Source organism: Chlamydotis macqueenii, chromosome Z, assembly GCF_036417535.1.
Source record: "Chlamydotis macqueenii isolate bChlMac1 chromosome Z, bChlMac1.mat, whole genome shotgun sequence".
Classification (NCBI taxonomy): domain Eukaryota; kingdom Metazoa; phylum Chordata; class Aves; order Otidiformes; family Otididae; genus Chlamydotis; species Chlamydotis macqueenii.
Genome location: NC_141593.1, coordinates 31,191,928 through 31,217,845, shown reverse-complemented (window position 1 = coordinate 31,217,845; position 25,918 = coordinate 31,191,928). Strand labels below are relative to the sequence as shown.

The window sequence follows — 25,918 nt, the reverse complement described above, 5'->3', positions numbered from 1 at the left end:
CCAACCCTAACTATTCTATGGTTCTATCCATACAGGTCCACTGGCATTTTTGTCTGACTTCCTGCTTTTTTTTTGGGATGGCCTGCTCTTGAACTTGCAGGATGTGATTGTTGAGTATGAAAAGCGTTGCAGAGAACCATCACATTCAATAGAATGAGAAAACGTGCTTCTACTGAGAGTACAAAATACTTGACAGTGACAGTTATGCTTATCATATTTCTGAGTAAAAAAAAGTGTTTCTTTTTTATTATTGCTTGTCCTAGTTTAACTTTTCAATAGTGAATAATTAATTTCTTTCTGGACACCATACACATTTTGAAAGTGTGGTCAATGTCCACTGTACGTAAGAGGGGATCAAAAGGCTAAAAACCTGACAGTCTCTGTTTGTCTGTATTACTACCTCATTTTTACTGTCACTTTATATGTTTCAGTTATATTATTGAGGGGGATTTTTTTTTTAGAACAAAGAGAGGAGTCTAGCAGGATAAAGTCTACAAGATCTACAGACTAGCATCAAATCAAAATCTACTATTTTTGTTGTTCTGTTCATTATTATATTTTAAGTGGAATATGTATTCAAGAGACTAAAGAATGGAAAAGGAAGTACTAAAAATGAAGATGTTACAAAGGCCCATAGAGTATGGTACAAGAAGGATGAGAAGGAAAGTAGAATGTCTCTGTTAAGGCTAAGCCAGCTGTTTTTTACTAAAAGAGAGAAGGGTGAAAAATTGGAACAATTTTATATTTATGGAAGGCAGAAGGAAGGTGGGAGCATGAGAAGTATTAAGGTACATAAACATCTCAAAAGGGAAGGATAGATACTTAAAAAGACAAGTAGGGAAGTTACAGCTAGAAAACAAGAAGGGAGAAAGGATAAAACCCTCATGTTTTAGAGAAGAGATCCTAAGACGATTGCACAGGTGAAGCAATAAACAAATTAATACAGCATGAAAATACTAATCTCAGCCCCACCAAAAAGCAGAACTTTCTTGCATAATACAATAATGAGAAAACAATTGAGGTTTTGTCAGTTTTGATTGCTTTTTACCCCCTTAAGCAATCTTTTATTATGGAAGAAAAGATAGACCATCATTTGTCTGGACTATTCACATGTGATGAAATAAGTTAAGAGTATTTGGCAGCCAAAATAGGCTGTTTGCCTGAAGGATCAACAGGTCGATGCATTCTACAAAAACAGAAAGGGAAGATGTGAATAAGATGAAGAAGAAGCAAAAGAAAAAGTCAGTTTAGAAAGGAATATCTTTGCATGATAGAAATCCTGTTCTCGCAAAAGCAATTATCTTTTTCTCCCAAGCTACAAATAATATGAAATTAGACCAGTGTGGAGCTAGGGACTAATTAAATCCATCGAAAAGTAAAGTACGAAGATACACACAACTGAAAGGAAAGGTGCTTTTTAATTGTATCTTCCTATAGCGACATTCAAATATATGCTGTAAAGAGGATACCTGCATTTAGTGTGTACTTGACAGTCATAGATTTTGGCTTAGGTAATGTATAGAACCTCTGTAAGTCTGACTTCTAGTGAGAAAGAGTTAAATAAGTGAGTTCCAATGGACATCCATATGGTAGAGATTGACACTGTTTTGTGATATGTGAACAGATAGCTTTACTACTGGCAAGGCTACAGTTCTGTTTTCACCAACTGTTAAGGTAATTTACTGATTAACATACTGCCTGTGCAAGTACTGCAGATCTAGGCAATACCTCTGGTGTACTTTGTTAGCTAATAGCATTAGTTCAGTTATGAAACTACATTTTTGCACTAAAAATAGTATATTGAAAAGGAATTGGTCCAGCACACTGACTTGGCAATAAAGTGTTTATAATTAAGACAATGTGGTTGAAAACACAATTGTTTCATGAGCACATTAATCAGAAAATATCTGATTAAAATAATTTACTATATGACCATTTATGATCTAGACTGATTTACATCAGCATTACTCTAGAAATTCCACTTTGTTCTGCTGCCTATCAAAGATAGCAATTTGCAAGTTATTTATTGTCAATATACTAATTTTTTTCTGTTTCTTGAACCCTTCAGAATTTATTTGTGTTACTGTAGAAATGCAAATAAAACATGTTTTATTTTCTCTTTCAGGGAAATCTTGAAGAGTCTTACACTTTTAATCCTCCAGTCATTGATTGCGCTGTGAGGACATTGTGGTGAGGTGGTAAGTTGATGTAGACCTTTTGCTTTGCTTTTGAATTCTCATTTCGGGTTTAACTGCTAAAGCAATGTCCTTCAGTGTTGTGTCTGTGTGACAAAACTTGAGAAATGTCTTCCTTTCTCGCTTGGCAAATTCCCAAATTTGTAAGTCTACGATTGATTTCACATGTAGGAAGTCTGAATCACAGAGGCATCATGTTTGTTCTGTTTCTACAGCTCAACTTTATATCATAGGAGCAGAGCAGTTGATTCATACATGCTCAGTGCCTGTTTTTCAGAAATCCTAGGTTCCTATATGTCTGGAAATACGAGTGGTTATTGTAGTTAGTTTGGTAAAGCGTAAGTCACTCAGCAATATCTGATATCGTCAGCTTTTCAAATTTCAGCTCTTTGTCACTGTTTTTTCCAGAATTTTCCCTCCCCTCTCCCACTCCAGTATGACTGGTCTGTGGAAGCTTATATTTTCCTGAAAACAGGGAGGGCTGATGGATTTAAGAGGTCACTGTGTCCTGTCAATATTCCCTGGATGAACAACTTTTATGAAGCTCTAATAAATTATGTAATGACTTCTGTAGATCTTAGCAACACTCTGGTAACTTCTGTATAACAGTCCCTGGCTAGGAATATGTATCTGAAATAAGTTTATTTTTAATTTTTACTTTTAGACCCTGAGTGGAGACAACAGGAGTGATGGTCACATATTTCTAGGTGTTAGAACAGTTCTGAATAATGAAGGGTCCAACTGCAAGTCACAGTTCAGAGAATCATGACTGGTGGTTCTCAGTATTTCTGACCTCCAGCTGCTTATGCTTGGCCAGTCAACCTTAATAAACCATGCTTTTTTTTTTTTTTTTTTTTGTTATAAAATGAAAGTTTACATCACTGCTGGAGCTTGAGTGCTAAGAAATACATCTTTTGTGGGCTTTTGTTAAGCTGGATACCATTTTGTGGTATTTTTCCATACTTCTATTGATCCATTAATAAAACTAGAGCAATACTTTTACAACTCCAATTATACATTCCTGTTACATGAAAGAGATTAATATTTGAGAATTTAATGAGTACAAGAAAATCTTTCAAAGTACTGGATACTGAGAAGAATAAAGTTGTATGCTATTACATTTTCTTTGGACATAGAAATGGTCATTATATGATGTACATCAATTGCAGAGTTAGGACCACTAATGTAGCATAGAGTCTTGTTCTTTACTTTTTTCTATTCTTGTTCATAAATTGAGAATTTACGAAGTTAACAGGCTAAATTATTTTTGACTTTAGTATGTAAAGATCACCCAGTCCAGAGTCTGTTACTTATTAAACCAGGCAGCTATTTGTTCTGATCCATCTTCTGAATGACTTTTTTTTGGTAGTGTATTTGAAGAATAGTGTTACCTACTACATCCTGGTTAGAGAGTGGTGGTCAACAGCTCGATGTCCAGGTGGAGACTGGTCACGAGTGGCGTCCCTCAGGGGTCCGTGCTGGGCCCGGCCCTGTTCAACATCTTTGTCGGCGACATGGACAGTGGGATAGAGTGCACCCTCAGCAAGTTCGCCGACGACACCAAGTTGTGTGGTGCCGTCGACACGCTGGAAGGGAGGGATGCCATCCAGAGGGACCTTGACAGGCTGGAGAGGTGGGCTCATGCCAGCCTCATGAAGTTCAACCAGGCCAAGTGCAAGGTCCTGCACCTGGGTGATGGCAATCCCAGGCGCAAATACAGGCTGGGCGGGGAATGGATTGAGAGCAGCCCTGAGGAGAAGGACTTGGGAATGCTGGTGGATGAGAAGCTTAACATGAGCAGGCAATGCGTCCTTGCGGCCCAGAAGGCCAACCACATCCTGGGCTGCATCAAGAGGAGCGTGGCCAGCAGGCGGAGGGAGGTGATTCTCCCCCTCTTCTCTGCCCTGGTGAGACCCCACCTGGAGTACTGTGTCCAGTTCTGGAGCCCCCAACACAAGAAGGACATGGACCAGTTGGAGAAGGTCCAGAGGAGGGCCACAAAGATGATCAAAGGTCTGGAGCACCTCTCCTGTGAGGACAGGCTGAGAGAGTTGGGGCTGTTCAGCCTAGAGAAGAGGAGGCTCCGGGGAGACCTGATAGCGGTCTTCCAGTACCTCAAGGGGGCCTACAAGAAAGATGGGGAGAGGCTGTTTAGTAGGGCCTGTTGCAATAGGACGAGAGGTAATTGTTTTAAAATAGAGGGGGTTAGATTTAGATTAGAAATTAGGAAAAACTTTTTTACGATGTGAGTTATAGAACACTGGAACAGGTTTCCCAGAAAGGTGGTGGAGGCCCCATCTCTGGAGGCGTTCAAGGCCAGGCTGGATGAGGCTCTGAGCAACCTGACCTAGTCAGGGGTGTCCCTGTTCCTTGCAGGGGGGTTGGAAGGTCCCTTCCAACCCTAACCATTCTATGATTCTATGATTCTATGAAAGATATAGGCAAATAAGATGCAGTATTTTACTTTTTGTGTTCACAGAGGAGACAATTATTAAGGATTTTTTAATGAATTTGATATTATTAATGAGAATACATAAGTATTGATGTTTTAAAATTCTTAGCACTAGCTGTCAGTTCAATAGCTTGGCAAGGGAAATTTAGAATATTAAAGCTTTAACCTCTAGGCCATATTTTAAAGTCAGTTTAGGTTGGTTGAGTTTGAACATTCTTTTAGCTTGACAGTTATTTGGCTTCCTGAAATGTGATAGTGAAGGGAGTTCAAGTGCTGGGGATAAAGAACCCAAAACAATTGCATGTTATGACAATGGTTCACATCTTGCAATCACATCAGAAGGGTCAAAATCCAGATGTCTATTTAGAGTCAACTGCACCTCAAGTCAAAAAGGAGGTCTTGTGGCTCAAAACTAATGAGGCACCCTGTTAAAAAGTGAACTTCCTCTCTACTCCACTCCAACACCAGGCAGTATTGCAGTTGCAGTTAAAAAATCCCAGTTCATTTAGCCTCTTACCGTCAGCACAAAATTAACTTTACCACTTAATCAAGCTTAAGATTAGAAGAATTAGGACAAAAATAACCTCCTTCTTTTGATAAAATCTATGTTTTTTGTAAAAATACTCTTACTGGAAGTGAGAATAGCATAAGTCAGGCAGTCACTTCCATTGAAGGAGTAGTGATTAGAAATGCGACCCTAATGGAACTGCAGAAAAACTTGGTACAGCACAGAAACATAATTAATAAAAATGTTTTTGTCCTCAAAATTAGAGGTGCTTCAAGTAACTTAGTTCTTGTAGAATGGTGTCATGTGTGGATAGAAACCCGAATCAAACGAGTCTTCATATAAACGAGTCTTCATATAATAGGCATTTTGAAAACACATCTCTCAAGAGTATCAGAGTTTTTCCTTCTGAATTATCTATTACAAATTATTTTCACTAAAATAAAATGGAAAGTATTCTTAATCTATATTTTTCTTGCAAATAAATATTGGTATTGCTCCCAAATATGCAACACACCACAAATAAAAGTGGAATGAAATATGTAATACAATTCAGTGTTTCTCAGTAGCTATGTGCTGACCATAGCAGATGAGTCACAAAATGTGATCTGTAGAGTTACAAAACAGCAAAAGTTATAATATAGTCTGAAAGAAAGAAAATGTTGCTTCTCTACACGTACATTTTTACCTTTACCTTACCAGGTAATTTTGAAGTCATGCAATACAGGTTCTGTGGGTTAATTGTGGCATAGGTGTATTAATAGCATTTTCCCTTATTGTAAATGAATGTAAATTAATGAAATGAATGAGAAACAGAACTTTTTAAAGAAAATATTTAGTGTGACTTGTGGTTACACATGTATGTCAATCTTCTCTTACAAATATCTTATGTATATCTTATAATCACATGTTCAAAAATAAGTTAATGTATTCACCAATTTTTCCTAAATGATAGGATCATTTTGAGAAAAATATTGATTACTTCACAAAGGCCATTTAAAGACCTTTTACAGTTTGGAGAGACCTTATTGCCTAGTGAAGGGTGTGTATGCAAAAAAAAAAAATTCATTGTTCACAGATAACAACTTTTAATCTGAGTCACAATGTGTTGTGTGGAGCTCACCAAAACTTTGTAGTGAAAAAGCTTGTTCTCCCTCAGTGTATCCGTAGCAGAGAACAACATACTTTAGAAATATTTAAAAACAAAATTATAATTGACAAAAATACTTTTGCTTAGTAAATTTGAATGGTTTTTTTTCTGGGTTAAATATTTTAATCTATATATTATGTTTTCATTCTTATCCTAACAATATTTATTGTATTGTCTGAAATTAGCAGTGATTACATGTAAATAGGCATAAAATTAGCATCCTTCTAAGTCAAGACAATTATCTTGTATATATATGTGTATATATCATTTCAATAACTGATAATGTATTTTCTTCTTACAGAATAGTAGTTAACCTTCGTAAAAGTAGGCTTTATGTGTAAAACTAAGACAAGTTATTTACCATATTATCTAGTGTTCATTTTCAGAATGGACAGTGGTTGAAGATCTGTTGTACTTTATGCAAGTTGTGAGATAGGATATCAGACTTCTGAAGACAAGGCATACAAAGTGATTTTTTTTTCTTCATTTCTCTTTTCCATTTTGAATTCAAATGGACTTTCACTATTTCTCAAATATTCAATATTGTTCTTTTGATGTTATAAATAGCTATATTAAGTTTCTCTAGTTTGACTGCTTCATGATAGCATTTCTAATCTCCTACAGTAATATGGATAACAGCTTTTCAGTATGAAAATGTGTTTTTCCCTGCTTAAAACTGGCACATAACTGTTATAGGGCTGCTGCGTACACCTGATTCCCCTGAGAATACCATACTGACATTCTGCTAGGAATCATAAGAGGTGAATAGTGGATTTGTCTGATTTTACCTGTTTTCAGGTGAAGAATAACATCAAATACTTGGAAAAAGTAATTTATTTAAAGGGTTAAAGGGTTTATCATCACACACTTTGAGCTTAATTGTCTCTCTTTAGGGTGAATGGAAATATGTTTTTAATAAGCAACATGCTATCATATAGAAAGAAGGGATCTGTATGAAGTGTGTCACTGTGATGACATGGCTTGTCATGAATTCCACAGCTACAGTGTAAAACAAGCCCCTAATAGGTTGATGCTATACCACCATGACACTTGGCTTCCTGCACAGATTTTTAAAATCTGTAGTCTCTTCATCATACATCCATTATTGGTAGACATTTATTAAAATACCTCTACAGTACATACTCTTCTGTTATAGAGAGTACAGCACAAGATGTGCCATGGAAAATATTGCAAAAAAATATTCTTTTTAATTTTGAATTTCTTAAAAGCATCTTAATATTTCTCTTTCATCTAAAATGCTTGCATAAGAATTGCAGCAAAGAATACAATAATCTCAACTTTTTACTTGGATTGTTGATTTCTTTTTCTAATCACAGGATCAGATTTCTACTGCTTTTCCATATTTGATCTTTGTGATACTTCATGCCTTAGAAAGTCCTTTGACAAGTTGCTTATGTTAGTGAGCAGCACAAGATAATCTCAGATATGCTGTTATCTTACTTGTTTTTCCACTAGCTGAAACAAACAAACAAAAAACGCATGTGTCTTGGATACTTAGAGCAAGATCTCTTCTCATGCATAATCTTTTATTTTATAGGCAATAGCATATAATCCCATGTCCCTGAAATAGAATGTTTTCTCCTTAAATTAGGAGAATTCTGTATAAGAGATGTTACAAAGGCTGATGACAGTTCTAAAATTGAAATACAATTTCTTCTCCCCCCCCCCCCACAGGTTGAAATGCGTTTATCTACTTTATTGCAAATATTAAATAAAATACAAAATTTGTAATTTCAGAAACATTAGAGAAGATAAATAATTTTTGGTGTAAATTTCTACTCTAAAATCTTTGTTATTCATTGTTTCTCACTTCATGTAATTCATTCATATAGACTAGTACAACAATTAAACTATTTCCTTCAAAGAAGGCTAATTGGTACTTAGATTTTTTTTTATATCTCTGATAAGTCCCACATTATCCAAACACAGTCAGCATTAGAAGTTCCCAATAGTATACAGTGCTTTTATGTCTCGATAACCATATATAAACTATTCATTAAGTTCAGAAGCGGAGAGCTCCGGTAATGACAATAGGAAAAAGAATCGTATCTAGAAAATCAAGAGGCCTGATCTTGAATTCATTTTGGGTTCTGAGTTACTGGAGATAATTTCACACGCATTCAGTCCCCTAGGTTAATAAGAAGTGATATGCTTTCCTTGAAGAAATGTTTCTTTTCTTTTTCAGCAATGATGTAGAACATGTGAACCATTTCTTTTAGTTCTATGGCAAGAAATTAGGCAGGACATCATTAAAGAATGAGCATTAAAGGTTTGTCAGATAGGTTTGAAAGAAACTGCTGTTTAATCTCAAAAAATTCTTTGTTTAAGCCTAGAAGACAGTGGCACATTTCATGGTTCCTCTCTTTGCCAGATTATTTAATGACACTAAGATACTTTCAAAACAAACAAACAGATAAACAAGCAAACAAAGAAAACCCAAGAATTCTCTCATCACAAAATCAGTGCAAAATTATTGATTTCTTAGACTATAAGAGATCAGAACTGAGTTATTTGGAAGTGAGTTTCATTTTATAATATAATGTTTTTCTATGTAAATTCAGCACTCTCGTTGCTTCATCCTATTTTAATTAGAGACTTTCAATGTATGTCTTTTAAAAAGTAAAATTATACATGTTACTTCTACGGTACATTGCAGAAAGAACAAGACTATGCACAAAGAACAAATCTGTATTTGTCTGGAGCTTTTTTGGACTAGTGAGCAGACGTCAATATGAATTGAGCCTGAATTTTCAAGTACATTTCAAGTATTTTTTTCTGATGATGCTATGAAGGTCTGGCTAAGGAAATAACACAGTATTTAGGCATTATTTACCCACATCATCTGATATATAACTTGTGATTTTTTTTCATTAAATTACAAAAATGTATTACAACTTCTGCTAATTCAGAAATGTATTTCTAAAGAAAAAAGTATTACAACTTTTCCATTGAGCTGTTCACTTTGTGCTATGTAGGTGACTTTGTTCTACTCTCTTTCTTCATCTGCATAAATATTTATCTCAGGTAATAATAATAATAATTATTATAAAATGTAAGTCAGCAGCTGTTAGCAGGCATATTTTTGTTGCTGACAAATTCAATTAAAGACCTTGCTAGCTAAACCAATCAAATATCAGGTAGTTCAGAAAAGGTCAACTCTGAATTATTGTTTCTCATAATAATTTCCCAAAACATTAAGTCCGAAAATTCATTTAAAACTGAAGCTCATAAAAGTAAATTATGGAAAATGCCTTGCTAGTTTCTGAGTGTTCCAAAGCATAAAACTGTGTGTCTCTCATGCATAATGCTTCTGCTAACATTGACCAGGTTGCAGCACAAATACAGATAGGCTTTAGCAGTATTTTCATTATAAATGCCTATTTCCAGGTATGCTAACTACATTTGGAAAGCTTTTTTTTTTTTCCCCCATGAGTACAAATCTAATTTTTTTCTTTCTTTTCTTTTTTAAAATTTTATTGGAACTATGTTTTGGGGTGTTTATGAATGACAAGAAAGAAGGCTTGATACACAGTAATAAGCAAATCTGTTGTAATAACAGCAGTAGCTTTTGAACTTTAGTAATTCAAAAGGGAATTATATTTCCAAAATACCAGGGTGACTTTGAACTTTGTCATGAATACAAATGCAAATGGTGATTAAAAACATCAAAACCAAGAGTTCTAGAGATCTTAAGACTAAGATAGGATGAAGCAGTAATTTATACACACACATGACTCTTTTAGTTACTCTATGATCAAGGCTTATTAAAAGTAATATTTGCCAACAATTCCACACAACCGAGGTTTTCAAGGTCCCCGATTTGGCTTTTCTAATAATTGTAACACCTTATAGAAGTCAGAAAGGAGTCTAAACTATGTAGCTGCCAAAGTAGGGAATTTAATGGGATCACAGTCATTTTTAAAACAAAGTAATTTATCAGAGAATGCTAATTTAAGAAAGAATAATGATTTTCATAAGAATAACAACAACTACCACAACAACAAAAGCTGGTAAAAAACAGTGAAAAAGAGGGACAAACCAATACCCATCCAGGGATTATAAGGGAAAAAAACTACTAAGCAACAGAGGTTAACCTGGTAGCTAACAGTTGTAATGATCATTTATCTGCAGTTAAATTGTCTTTCTTTACTTTGCTGTATTGCACATGGAGAAATGAACATGTGTCTGGAAAATACCTCACAAAGAACTCATATGCCTTAAATCTAAAAAAAAAAAAAAAATTAAAAAAACCACAACAAACTGCCAAAATTACATTAGGTCTTATTGAGCTCTTATTATAACTGTTATGTATAACTGTTCTTGTTAATCTTTACTAGTGGATTTACTAGTTCAAGGAGTCTTTTGAAAATATAAATGCCCAGCTATGAATTTCTAACTCAAATTAATTTAGGTGAGAGAAACACAGTTCAAACTCACATATTCAGACTATTTCATTGCCGTCGACATACGTATGGTTTTTTTTGTCTGGTATATGAATTAAAATAAGTATATGTTTTGAATAAAACTCAATATTCAAAGCTTAAGGAAACTGTGACAGGGATAAAACATTTGAATTTATTTGATATACACAAGTTTGCAAATGGAAGTAGATCCTTTTGAAGAATGCTTTTACTTAGACCAATGAAAGTGAAATATGTAAGTAACTTATTTTTCTGAAACTGATTCCACACAAACTGATGGGAAACCTTCTGATTTCAGTGGGAATGGATGGTGACACCTGCCAAGATAGTATTGAGAAGTTATTTTCTCCAATTTTGAATGTGAAAAATATTTGAATGTATTATTTACTACAAGAAGGAATATAAAAATAATTAATACTATTTATGATATACTTTGAAATTTTCCAGTAAAAGAAGCTTAAAACCATTAATTTGCAAAGGAAATGAAGTGATATACAATGCCATAATAGAATTATTCTTATATGTGTTCATAATTTAAATGTCCTTTCTGCTTCAAATAAAAGCATAAATAACTTTAAAGCAAGAAAACCAATGCCCAGTTACAATCTTTATGTTTCACACCTTCATACTGGCCAGGGTAAAAGAACCTTCAGTTTCCATTAGTTTTACAGCTACAGAAAATAGAAATATTTAGAGTGGTAGTGATTACAGCTATTGCTCTACTGAGTTCCTTGGACTGAAAGATTTGCTAGTGTAAGATTTGAGCATTTTGTATTTTGAGGTAAATTTGAGGAAAATTTGTACGTGATGTCCCAACATCCAGCAGTAGACCAGAAGCCTAGTCAGAACTATAGCTTTTGTTCCTACTAATCTGCATATATTGGGAAATAGTGAACACATGCCAGCTGCATATTTGCAGATTTATCACCAAGTTCAAAGGAAATACAGCTAGCTGGGAAAGGAAAAAAGAAACAAAATGGTGCCTTGAGTTGTGTAAAACTGAAACAACATAGGTTGATAGTTCCATGTGATTAGTTCAAACAGATGCTGTACCTGATAAAAGGAGCTGAGTGTTTAAAAATAATTCTAAAATAACCTAGAGACTTCACTATTGATAGAATTATCTGTGTCCTAAATGCATACTAGAAAGGGATTACTATTGAAGTGTGTGGGGTTTTTTTACTACAAACCACAGAGTTGTAGAGGAGTACAAAGAAAGCGGAAATGCTTCTTAGAATACCTTTTAATTTGCTAACAAGCATGTTCATGAACTGAAATATCCTTCAGATGCTTTGGAAATGGAACACTCTTAACTGAATTGTGATGTCTTAGAATTAGTTCAAGCCAGGAGTAATACTGCACAGAGCAACCACGAAGATATTAGTTATACTCCCATGAGACAATTCATTGACCCGAAAGGGACATATGGAATTTGAAATCTATGTAGCTGAACTGAGACGGTCAGGATGAGAATAAATTTTATCTTTCAAAATCGATGATGTATTTTTCCTGCCCGAAGCACTCTGAAAGGTTAAAACAATTACATTAATTATATATCTTCCTTTTAAGTATATATCCAATTGCTGTAGTGATTATTATAATTCATTTTGCCCAGTTTCTTTGTTCAGAATATTTCCATGTGTATCTCTCTCTACATATGTCCATCTTTAACGTATGTAAGTGATCATTACTCATGTTTCTGACTCCATTTTCTCCCAATTGGGCAAGCACTTTTCTGCTGCTTTAAAAATGCTTACACAGTTCTATTGAACAGTTTCATGGATGAGCTAGTGAAACCGATTGACTTTGCTGTTTGGAGTTACCGTGTTTGTACTGGTAATGTATTACTTTGATAGGGAAAAACCTGAGGGTGATTATTTCCACGTGCCATGCATCCACCTCCTCTCTGCCTCAGAGCTGGTGGTTGTTTGTGTATGAATGTGATGACCACCACGATCTCTGCATTTTGTGATCTTTGTCCCTTCTCAACTTCTCTGCTATCTGCAGTCTCTGAACGTCCTTGTCTTACCGTCATCTTCAATCTCTTTGTGACCTCTGCTCTGCAAATTCTGCTTGCTCTTTCAATAGACAAGTATCTTTTATTTCTACCTGAGAATTTTTCCCAGTTTACAATCTTATTATGAGCTGAGCTAGTCCCAAATCTCTTTTGCAATTTCTCTTTTTTTCACTTTTTTTTTTATTTTAAAATGCAATGCTTGTGCATCGAATACAATAATCATCAAAGTCCTGCATTAGTTTGCTAGAGTGTCTAACTTGTCTGACTGAACTGAAGACTCTTAAAATACCACATCTCCAAAATGTCAGAAATAAACCTGCTCAATGGCTATCCATTGTCTTTGCAAGCATACAAGGAAATACTGTTTAAGTCTTCTTCATCTATTCTTATTTTCAGAGATTTTTTTCGTACACTGCTGCAGCTTCTCAATATCTCTTTCCTGTTGCTCTTTGAGGTGTGTTTTATCGGCTCCACCATGGTGATACAGTTGTGTTAGTCTCTGCACATTAGCAGTTCCATGCCACAGACTGCTCAACGGGCAGCTCCGTACAAGATGATACAAGACTATATGCAGCAGTATGGAAAACCCTGTTTCATTCAGACAACCCCACCATCATTCCACACAAATCCCTGCCCAATACCAATGTTATCCTAGTTGTGGATGGTTTATCAGGGGAGCAAAGGATATGTGGGGAAAAAGGCTGTTTTCTGTCCAGCATTTTCACCAAAATTAATATGTTTGTTCTTAGGAAGAGAAAAAGTTCATAACACTCAATTAGGAAATTTTCATTAAAGATGTGGGAATTCTGTTTTGTGATAAAGGTACCTAAAGAAAATGTGCTACCTTAAGCTCAGTTTGCATGTGTTCTTCACACTTCAGTTTTCTACCTGATGCAAATTACAATGTATGTTATAACAGACGTTCATATGATATTATAAAATAAACCTCTTATCTCATGTAAGATAGCTCCAGAAGAGCAAGCTGAGAAAAGCAGATTTCACCACATTTTTAGTTCATGAAAAAGGTGAAATACAGTATTTCTTTCACTCTTAAGATCAAGAAAATTGGAAACAATTTAAAAATATTCAACTAAAACAAGAAAATTATTGCAATTGTATACCTCTTGGTTAAGTTAGCTTCTGGCCTTCAGGATGTAAAGTCAAAGCTAACAACTGGAAATACTGTTTTGTTCATTTTGTCCACTGACAAAACAAAACAAAACCAAAATAAAACCTAGTCTTTATTGTTTTTCCTGTGTAGTATTATTTAGATTTCTGATGATATTTTTAATGGATTGTTTTCCAGGAATATATCATTCAGCTTAGTTTCATGAGAATTCACGTTAACCACAGAAAGCCTACTGCATCACAGAGTATCTTCTGTGATTTATTTTTGACCACCCATCAATGTTGTATAAAAATTAAATTATCTGAACTTCAAAATATCAACATTTTTAACTAGAGCTTTTAAAATTGGAATCACATTCTTACTATGTGCCTTCCTCTTATGGATTTTTCTCTCACCCGCAGGAGTGAGGAAAACACCATCTGGGTCCCAATGCCCTAACTGTTGCCCCCAGAGCACTGTAGTCACATCTGTTATCCTCCAGGTTGCCCCTTGTAGTGTAATTGGTTTCAACATGGAAGAACAGCAGAAGCTAATAGTTAGAGGGTCTGGCAAGCTTTGACTGTGTCTCTACAACATCCTAGATCTGAGTCTTCATCAAGCAGCTGACTTCCCTAGACAAGTCAGGTCAGCACTTGAGTGCCTCTGTTCCCTGTAGCAGGGAGTTACCCACTAGTATCGCTTGCCATTTCCTTTTGGTGCTCCTGCATGGGTCAGGATCCATTGTCCTGGATGCTTTGCTTGACAGTAAACTGTAACGGATGTATAAAAATTGGTCAGTTTCAAGGATACCACAAGCAAAAATAAATTTGTGAATATTTGAGGTGTTTGCCTTTTTCTCAAAAATATGGACCTACACTGAAGGAGGCAGCAAGCTGTTGAGGCAGCAATCATATATATAAAAAAATTGAAGTTTAAAAAAACACAGTAAGTTAAGCTACCTGCCTAGAAGGTCCTTTGCTTTGAAAGACACAGTAGACAGTCATGCTGTGTATATACCTCCATTCTGGTGTTAGAGCACGTCTCCTTCTAGGGATTAACATGAATAAATATTAAGGTATTCTTTTTCTGGGCTGATCTTAGGCAGGAGAGAGATTTTTCTCAACTGAGAGACACGTACAAAGATATGATGTGAAATATCTTGAGAAGATTTTTAGGTCTTTCATTCTAGTGATCAGATAATATTTGTTGAAAGGTTGATCAAGATCAGAATAGAACTTCCTTAAGAATTTGGAGGGAGACATTGAGACACATTACAACTTAAAGAAAAAAAAAATCTTTAATAGGAAGATCACAAGTGCTAAAATTTCATCAAAGAAGAGGCACTAATGTACAGGGGAAGTGGAAGAGAGATTTCTCATAATAACCATCATAATAATAGTGCTAATAGAAAGTGGAATGATAATTGTTGAGTTTTTTCATATGAGTAAAGTGCCAAGTACCTCTCTATTATCCTTTCAAGTTCTGCTGCTTCTCAGGAAATACAGGTATAATACAGTCTTATGATTGAATATAAAGAACTAAATGAGAAATGTCTTATGTTTACAGAACACTTAAATCCAACATCTGTGTACATAAGCTTTCCATGTAATGTACATGGCACCAACAACAAAACCTTAGCACAGTACAACACACTGTACTGTAAAAACAGAATCAAATCAAAATTGCCTAGAACAGCTCCTGTTTTTAATCCAGTGAAAAGCTGCTGCCTTCAGAACAATAAACTCATGGCTCTTACATTAATTGCAGTAGCTGGTAAATCTTGACTTGCTCAAAGGTGGGGACTGCTAATTATCTAGGTTTGATTGTGATATTTTCCCACTGATTTGGAAGCTGCCTTGAAATTACATTTGGCTAGACTCCCAGATATTAAAATTTGCGGTGGACCAAAGAGATTGAAATCCCTTCATGTGTCCATATTGAATGCATGACTTTTATCACTTAACACAGCACATTCCATATCTGTGTTGCATAAAAGGAAGTAATTCATTTAACTGAAATGAATCCAAGTAAATTTTCTCCTAGAATTAGTAAGCTCTATTATAGACAGCTTCTGGACTGTGCGGATTATTTCACTCTAATAAACTCAGTTTCACAGGTGATGATTGTTGCTCTCAGCTTGTTATTGATAATTACATCTTAGAAGTAGCAGAGTGCTTTCTGAGAACGTCACAAGTGTGTCCTCGAAAGAATGGAGACTGGTTGTTTTAAGGGATCCTTCTCTTTAGTGCTACAGTTGTATTTTGCAGCTGTTCCTAAAGAGAAAGTCACACTATCTTTTCAGACATTGTGTCTCCTTAAACTTTTCTCTGTGCAAAGAAATATCTCAGTCAATATGCAGATTAGAGTAGTGTTTCTGGGACAAATTAAGACATAACAATATGCAAAAGTATTTGAAGAAATGGTACATATCCGTCTTTCTTCTAGATGCAGATGTGAGCAAGTAAGTTGTAAGTTTGTAAAGAGTATGTGCTGGAAGAGCCTTGATTTATACTTTGAGAATAGCTGTTCATCTTATATTAAGTCTCTTCCCCAGAGGGTCCCCTTCACTTCTGTGACTTTTATTCTTTGCCTAAGAAAAATCCTCCTGTTGTGACTTGAACTGTATCTGAAACAAGCACACCATATATCCAAAGTTACAGCTCCTTTTTTAATCATGGCTGGTTTTATTTGTGTATATGCTGCCTTTTTCAGCTCTTACAGATAGTTACAGGAATGTATAACAGAATAACCCAGTGCAATATGGCTGTTTTAAAGTTATTTACTTTAATGGTTTCTTACAGACTTTATATTTTTGCTTGATGGAATCAGATTCAGACCAGAAAAATGATGGATTGTAAAACTTATCTGATTATTTTCTATCTATTGACATTAATATCTGTCTCACTTACACAGGCACATTATAATTCCTGCTGTGGTAGACTTTGTTTTTTGTTTTTCATCTTTACCTGTAATTCCATCCTGGAAAAATCCATTGATTTGAAGAGGTTTACTGTGATTTAAAACTGATGAACTAGGATGGAGAATGAGGTTGTGATCATCAAAAAAATATTTTGTTTGGCTGTTAAACAAATATTATTACTATTATCAATAAACACCTTTAAGAAAAAGTAGCTTATTTTTCACTAGCTAGTTGGTTTACTTTCTTGTGCGGCTTTCCTCATGGATAAAAACCAAATTAATAATGTGGGGATTTTTTTTTTTTTAAACTCATAGTTGCCAGTAAGAATGTTATTTAATTTTATTTGTTTTATTAAAAAATTATAAGGAAAATGCCACAAAATGCTTCTGATAAGACATATCTGGGCCTGCTTAGTTGCCAGGGAAAACATGTAAATACAATTCAAATATGTTTAAGCTGAATAAAAAATACAGGTATACAGGTGTTATTATTTAATAGAAATATAACTATATATAGTATAGCTGGACATAAATCTTCATTTAACAAACTTAAATGCAAAGTGTCAATTTTGCTCAATTGATTTAATCCTTTTCAGATACTAAAGAAGAAAATGTATGCTAAAGTCCTGAATGACCCCCATAATTCACAGAGTGTGAATTGTGTCTGGCAGTAGGGGATGTTAGAGACAATTGTTTTTAGAGAATTAAAAGTGACAGCAGGAGGACAGCTGGTGTCAATAAGTCAATTATGCCAAGTAAGTTTTCCTCACTGTACTATGAAATTATCCAGTTCCTTTGAATTACACACTGATGCAGACCGTGTCTTTGACTATCACGAATAAGCAGAAGGCATTGATTGAATTTCTAATCTTCATTTTTAAAATTGGATTATGCTGCTGTTATGTGTGTAAATACAATCCTACTTCTTTGCTGTATCTTCTTTTTGTATATGTATATATCAGGAAGGCTAAAGCCCTGATGGAATTGGATGTGGCCAGGGATATAGAAAGCAACAAGAAAAGCTTCTATAGGTGTGTAGAGGACAAAAGAAAGTCCAAGGAGAATGTAGGCCCCCTCCAGAAGGAAACCGTTGTCCTGGTTACCCAGGACATGGAGAAGGCTGAGGTACTCCATGACTTTTTTGCCTCAGTCTTCACCGATAAGGGCTCTTGTCTCGCCACCCAAGCTGTGGAAGGCACAAGCAGGGACTGGGAGAATGAAGAACTGCCCATTGTACTTGAAGAGCAGGTTTGGAATCATCTGAGGAACATGAAGGTGCACAAGTCCATGGGTCCTGATGAGATCCATCCGCGGGTCCTGAGGGAACTGGCGGATGAAGTTGCCAAGCCACTAGCCATTGTATTTGAGAAGTCGTGGTGGTCTGGTGAGGTCCCCAATGACTGGAAGAGGGGGGACATAACCCCCATTTTTAAAAAGGGGAACAAGGAAGACCCAGGTAACTACAGGCCGGTCAGCCTCACCTCTGTGCCTCACAAGGTCATGGAGCAGATTCCCCTGGAAACCATGCTAAGGCACATGGAGAGCAAGGAGGTGGTTGGTGACAGCTAACATGGCTTCACAAAGGGCAGATCGTGCCTGACCAATTTGGTGGCCTTCTATGAGGGGGTGACACCATCGACGGAAAAGGGATGAGCAACGGATATCATGTACCTGGACTTGTGCAAGACACTTGACACTGTCCCGCACGACATCCTTCTCTCTAAACTAGAGAGGCATGGGTTTGATGGATGGACCACTCGGTGGATAAGGAGTTGGCTGGATGGCCGCACTCAGAGAGTGGTGGTCAACGGCTCAATGTCCATGTGGAGACCAGTCACGAGTGGTGTCCCTCAGGGGTCCGTGTTCAACATCTTTGTTGGTACCATGGACAGTGGGATAGAGTGCACCCTCAGCAAGTCTGCCAATGACACCAAGCTGTGTGGTGCCATCGACATGCTGGAAGGGAGGGATGCCATCCAGAGGGACCTTGACAGGCTGGAGAGGTGGGCCCGTGCCAACCTCATGAAGTTCAACCAGGCCAAGTGCAAGGTCCTGCACGTGGGTCGTGGCAATCCCAGGCACAAATATAGGCTGGGCGGAGAATGGATCAAGACCAACCCTGAGGAGCAGGACTTGGGAGTGCTGGTGGATGAGAAGCTCAACATGAGCAGGCAATGCACCCTTGCAGCCCAGAAGGCCAACCACATCCTGGGCTGCATCAAGAGGAGCGTGGCCAGCAGGTGGAGGGAGGTGATTCTCTGCTTGTATTCTGCTCTAGCGAGACCCCACCTGGAGTACTGCATCCAGTTCTGGAGCCCCCAACATAAGAAGGACATGGACCAGCTGGAGAAGGTCTAGTAGAGGGCCACGAAGATGATAAAAGGTCTGGAGCACCTTTCCTGTGAGAACAGGCTGAGAGAGTTGGGGCTATTCAGCCTGGAGAAGAGGAGGCTCCGGGGAGACCTTATATTGGTCTTCCAGTACCTCAAGGGGGCCTACAAGAAAGATGGGGAGAGGCTGTTCAGTAGGGCCTGTTGTGATAGGATGTGGGGTAATTGTTTTAAAATAGAGGGGGGTAGATTAAAATTGGATGTTAGGAAAAAATTTTTTACAGTGAGGGTGGTAGAACACTGGAACAGGTTTCCCAGAGAGGTGGTGGAAGCCCCGTCTCTGGAAACATTCAAGGCCAGGTTGGATCAGGCTCTGAGCAACCTGATCTAGTAGGGGATGTCCCTGCTTCTTGCAGGGGGATTGGACTAGATGACCTTTGAAGGTCCCTTCCAACTCTAATCATTCTATGATTCTATGTGTCTTTCCAACAGTTATTGTGATTTCTGTAACTATGCAGGAAAACTGGTAATAACATATTTCCTTTTTTGCAGGTGAGGAGGACAGAAGTCATGAAAGGGAAAGTAAAAATTATCAAAGCAGTAGGGATGGTAAGAAATGATGGATCTGCAGTCCTGTGAATCCAAGAATTTTCTCCTCAAAATATGTAGCAACAGTTACCTGAAGTGCAGAGATGCAACTTATTCTGTGGAAGCTGGAGTTCTTCATATTAATGTTCCCAACTTTTGATTGGTTAAAATTAATTGAGGTCATGATGCTTATAAGTTCTCTAGCTGAAATACCAGCAGGCTTTTCTTGATCCTGTAACAAAAGATAGCAGGCCATTTTTATTTACTTCTGCAACTTCTTGGATCTTGATGCTATGCATCTTGATGCTGTGTACCAGATAAAACTCTAAGATATAGTCCCAAAAACCTTCTACAGTTTGGTTTTGTTTTCATTTTTTGGTTTTGGTTTTTTTGTTTTTTTTTTAACATTATACAAAATTGGTTTGGATAAAAGCTTTCCTTGAAGGAGGTGTTGGGTTTTTGATAAAAATGCTTGTCAGAATGAGAGATGATTGAAATTCCAAATTTGTGGGGTTTTCACAGTCTTCCCTCCTAAGGGATATAGATTCAAAACTCTGCTGTTCCTAATACAAGGCATATTGCCAATTTCTCTCTAATGTGTTATAATATGAAACAGAACTGCTCAAACAATACATAAGTGACTGTTTTGTGGGATTTTTTTTTTTACCCTCATCAATCTCCAGTTAGGATAAGTGCTAGATGTAGTCTGTGCAAGATATCTTCAGTGCCCTATGTGACTATTCTAATGACCAGGCAAAGTATTCTTTGACTGCTCTAACACCTAGGCAAACCATTCTTGGAAAAGATGTTACTCCTCTGAGACCAGGCTTTTTATTTGTTCTTTATTCCTTGTGAATGAACAAAAGTACATGTATCTTTTTTTTTTTCTTTTTAATACTCGTGAAAAAATTTGAAGTCTAAACTGTTTAGTTTTCCAGGAAACGGAACTTCTGTCTCCTAACTAGTGTTAAAAGGTGTTGTTATACCATATGGGACAATAATAATTAAGAATAATTAGTAGAAAACAGTTTTGTTGATAGAGAATACAGTAGTCCTTGGGTCCTTAAGCTCAACATGAGCAGGCAATGTGTCCTTGCGGCCCCGAAAGCCAACCGCATCCTGGGCTGCATCAAGAGGAGCGTGGCCAGCAGGCGGAGGGAGGTGATTCTGCCCCTCTACTCCATTCTCGTGGGACCCCACCTGGAGTACTGTGTCCAGTTCTGGAGCCTCCAACATAATAAGGACACGGACCTGTTGGAGAGGGTCCAGAGAAGGGCCACAAAGATGATGAGAGGGCAGAAGCACCTCTCCTGTGAGGACAGGCTGAGAGAGTTGGGGCTGTTCAGCCTGGAGAAGAGGAGGCTCAGGGGAGACTTTATATTGGTCTTCACCCCCTCAAGGGGGCCTACAAGAAAGATGGGGAGAGGCTGTTCAGTAGGGCCTGTTGTGATAGGACGAGAGGTAATGGTTTTAAAATAGAGGGAGGTAGATTTAAATTAGATATTAGGAAAAAAATTTTTACTATGAGGTTTGTAGAGCACTGGAACAGGTTGCCCAGAGTGGTGGTGGATGCCCCATCCCTGGAAACATTCAAGGCCAGGCTGGATGGGGCTCTGAGCAACCTGATCTAGTCAGGGATGTCCCTGCTCCTTGCAAGGGAATTGGACTAGATGACCTTTGAAGGTCCCTTCCAACCCTAACCGTTCTATAATTCTATGAAGATGAGATATTTTCAAGATTTTAAATGTCCTTTTAGATGATGCAGCTCTGTAGAATACTGTTATAATAGCCATGATGTCAGATGCTTGAATTCTGAATAACGTGCACTAGCAATGACAGAATGTCATATTGACTGGGTTTAGGAGGTCTTACATTAATACAATCAGGAGCAGAGAGGAGAGAGACTATCTCAGTACCTGTTTATACTGTGAATGTAAGATGGATCAAGGTGCTATGTCCATACAGTGCAGTCCACTGAACAGATTTTTGGTCAGGTCCTAATATAGCTCTATGTTAATAAACTTTGCCTTTTTTTTTTTTCTTATCTCAGTAAGAGTTACTAGATTAAGTGTGCAGCTATACAAGTATGTATATGTTAGTTTTACAAAATGATAGGGTGTCATTTGTTACTTGATCTCCACTCTGTTGCAAAGAGGCTTCCAAATGTAATGTGTAGTGTTGTTGCAAGCAAGTAGCCATACAAAAAAAAAAAAAAAGAAAAAAAAAAGAAATCAGGAAAGCAACAAATGAACCAAACAAAAACCCAACAACCTGAAAAACTTATTCTGAACACCTCAATCTCTTGTTTCAGTTTCCTGTAGGAAAGCAAGATAGCTGAACCTTAATATACATAGGTTCCATTTTGTGCAGGGTAAAAACTAGTTGGTTCTCTACTGACTGACATTCTCACAAAGATCAGACTGGTTCGTAAGTGTTTAGGTTATAGCAAATGTAATAGATTTTCAGTGAACTACTATTGAGTTTTCTCAGATTTGCTTGGGTTTATTTTTACATATTTTCGTGTCAATTTAGAGTAAGTTCCATTAAAATCCAAGGTAAGTTTTCACTTCTTTGGAAAAGACACTGATTTTAGAAAGACTGCTTCCATACCAGAGTTTCAGAACAGTATACTGGTTCAAACCATTTTATAGTTTTACAAAGCAGCTCCATATCAGTGATACAGTATTGATTATTAAGTTGTGTTCAACAACTATGTGCTTTGGTTTGTATAATATCATGAATGACAAAAATTTAACAAACAATTAGCCAAGTTTTTTAATGTTGATTTTTCTGAGCTTCAAAGACAAATATTTTATACAACTAATTTTCTTAAAAAGGTGCTTATTCTTTAAAAAGGTGCTAATGTAAGCCTAAAAATTGAGTTAATGTTTTGCAAAACAAGTATCTCTGAAAACAATTTATGTCTCATAGGAAAACAGAGTTAAAAGATTAAAAAAATATAAAGAACAATTTATTTTAATGTATCCAGAAATGCTTTAATAAAGGACTTGCAGTTTCCTTGAAATTAGCTTGTTTAAAGTATTGGCTCCCTAGTTTAAGAGGACAGGCAGACAGTAACAAGGTATGCAATTCAACAGTGCTATTTTATTTTTTTACACATATTACTGTAGTAAGAATAGTAACAATAGTAACAGTTAGCACGCCTTCAGTACTATCTGAAAGATATTCTTTCTGAAAACAAATTCTCAGATCTAGTGAATCTGTGATGGGTAAATTTTGTAGGAATTCTCCCCTGACAAGTATACAGACTGAATTTACCATTATCCTATTTTCTGTAATCATTACTGTTGACCTAAGCCACTGCTTGTAACAAGAAAAACCAAAAAAGCCAAGCCAAAACCACTGACAACGAGTGATGAAACATAAAGCTTTTAAATAAGTGGCCTGAGTTTTAGTGTTGCTCACTTTCTACAATTCCAATAAAAACCTCCAAAAAGTTATATGAAAATCCCTGACAAAGCACCAAGAAGAAATCTGGTCCTTGTTATAGGCTTGTGACTACATTTTTTGCTTGCCTAACATGTTTTTAATAGAAGCCTAGTAGGACAAACCACCATTAATAGAAGTTACTTGTTAAGAAATAAACAATTGGGTAAACAGTTTCTTATAAGGCAAGTTTCTTATAAGGCATGGGTTTGATGGATGGACCACTCGGTGGATAAGGAGTTGGCTGGATGGCCGCACTCAGAGAGTGGTGGTCAACGGCTTGATGTCCATGTGGAGACCAGTCACGAGTGGCGTCCCTCAGGGGTCCGTGCTAAGCCCGGCCCTGTTCAACATCTTTGTCGGCGACATGGACAATGGGATAGAGTGCACCCTCAGCAAGTTCGCCGACGACACCAAGTTGTGTGGTGCCGTCGACACGCTGGAAGGGAGGGATGCCATCCAGAGGGACCTTGACAGGCTGGAGAGGTGGGCCTGTGCCAACCTCATGAAGTTCAACCAGGCCAAGTGCAAGGTCCTGCACCTGGGTCATAGCAATCCCAGGCACAAATACAGGCTGGGCGGGGAATGGATTGAGAGCAGCCCTGAGGAGAAGGACTTGGGAATGCTGGTGGATGAGAAGCTTAACATGAGCAGGCAATGCGCCCTTGCGGCCCAGAAGGCCAACTGCATCCTGGGCTGCATCAAGAGGAGCGTGGCCAGCAGGTGGAGGGAGGTGATTCTCCCCCTCTACTCTGCCCTGGTGAGACCCCACCTGGGGTACTGTGTCCAGTTCTGGAGCCTCCAACACAAGAAGGACATGGACCAGTTGGAGAAGGTCCAGAGGAGGGCCACAAAGATGATAAAAGGGCTGGAGCACCTCTCTTATGAGGACAGGCTGAGAGAGTTGGGGCTGTTCAGCCTGGAGAAGAGGAGGCTCCGGGGAGACCTGATAGCGGTCTTCCGATACCTCAAGGGGGCCTACAAGAAAGATGGGGAGAGGCTGTTTAGTAGGGCCTGTTGCAATAGGATGAGAGGTAATGGTTTTAAAATAGAGGGGGGTAGATTTAGATTAGAAATTAGGAAAAAAATTTTATGATGCGAGTTATAGAACACTGGAACAAGTTGCCCAGAAAGGTGATGGAGACCCCATCCCTGGAGACACTCAAGGCCAGGCTGGATGGGGCTCTGAGCAACCTGATCTTGTTGGGGATGTCCCTGCTCCTTGCAGGGGGTTGGACTAGATGACCTTTGAAGGTCCCTTCCAACCCTAACCATTCTATGATTCTATGATTCTAAGATGTTCTTTTACTTGGGGGAACAGTGTGGTTTGTGTGAATAAATTACTAATGCAAAAGAAATGTAATATAAGAAGGTGTAATGTTATTGCAAAAACAACTGTAAAATATATTTTTAAAAATTATGTTCCTAAATAATTTCTGCTACTACCACCAAGCTCTGTTACCAGCTGTACAGATCATTGTCTAAAGCAGTGTGAATTGTTTGTCTGGCAAATGCTTTAAAATGAACCTCATTGGCATTTGTCATGCCAGGGAACGTATTCAGGTAACTTCAATGTGATGTAACAATATGTGAGAGAATGTATCTCACTAAAAAATGACTTAATTATTTTGGACCAAAACCTACCATGAACAAGAGTCTGTAAATTATAGCCTTGCATTTTATAAGTGACTACCAAGCAGATATCCATTTTCTTTCTGCAGTACTGAAAGGTGGGGGGGAGGGCAACAGCAAAAGAAAGGAAAAAAAAAAAGAAATGTCCTTATTTTTCTTGAGGTAAATAGCTTTAAATGTAAGTGTGGCATTGATGGAGGACATTCTGAACCCAAAGTCTAAATCTGAACTCTGTTAATTACAAAATATTTCGTTCTAAAACCTGCCTATAATATAATATAATATAATATAATATAATATAATATAATATAATATAATATAATATAATATAATATAGTATAATATAATATAATATAATATAATATAATATAATATAATATAATATAATATAATATAATATAATATAATATAATATAATATAATATGACATTATATAATATAATATGACATAACATAATATGATATAATATAACATAATGTCGTGGTTTTGTTTAGTGAGGGGGGGCCTAAGGTGGTAGCTTCTGTAGGAAACTGCTAGAAGTCGCTCCCCTTTGTTTAGTGGACTTGGCCGGGCCTAGGGCGGACCCGCTGCTGGCCAAGGCCGAGCCAATTGGTAGCAGAATGTCCCGTGATAACGCCTCTCCGATAACGTATTTAAGTAGGGGAAAACAGAAAAAAAAAAGAAGAGAAGATGTGAAGCAGCTGAGCGGGGGGCAGAGAGGGGGAGGCGCGAGCCTCATGGGCCTTGCAGGCCTCACCCTCTGGCCTCCCGCCGGGCAGCTGACTGGGCCCAATTCGGCCTGGCCTGGCTGCAAGAAGTGGAGAGGAGATGAGAAGTGAATAACATGTAAAAAGGATCCTGAGAGACGTCTGCCAGCCTGTTGTGAGGAATGGCTGCAGACACCAAGGTCAGTGAAGAAGAAGGGAGAGGAGTAACATGGCTCCTGGCCAAGATTCCTCTGCAACTCGTGGTGAAGACCGTGGTGGAGCGGGTTGTCCCCCTGCAGCCCATGGAGGTCCACGGAGGGGCAGAGATCCACCTGCAGCCCGTGGAGGACCCCACGCCGGAGCAGGTGGAGGCCTGAAGGAGGCTGTGGCCTGTGGAGGGCCTGCTGGGACAGCTGTTCTAGAGG

The 25,918-nt window shown here is 37.5% G+C and overlaps 1 long non-coding RNA gene across 1 annotated transcript in view; it reads left to right on the top strand.

Moving 5' to 3' along the window:
- The window catches only part of LOC147596299 (uncharacterized), a 562,863-nt gene that overhangs the window by 289,504 nt on the left and 247,441 nt on the right, over positions 1 to 25,918 (top strand). Inside the window, exon 2 of the long non-coding RNA XR_015261405.1 lies at positions 2,126 to 2,198. This is a non-coding gene — a long non-coding RNA (uncharacterized LOC147596299). The remainder of the gene's footprint in view (positions 1 to 2,125; positions 2,199 to 25,918) is intronic.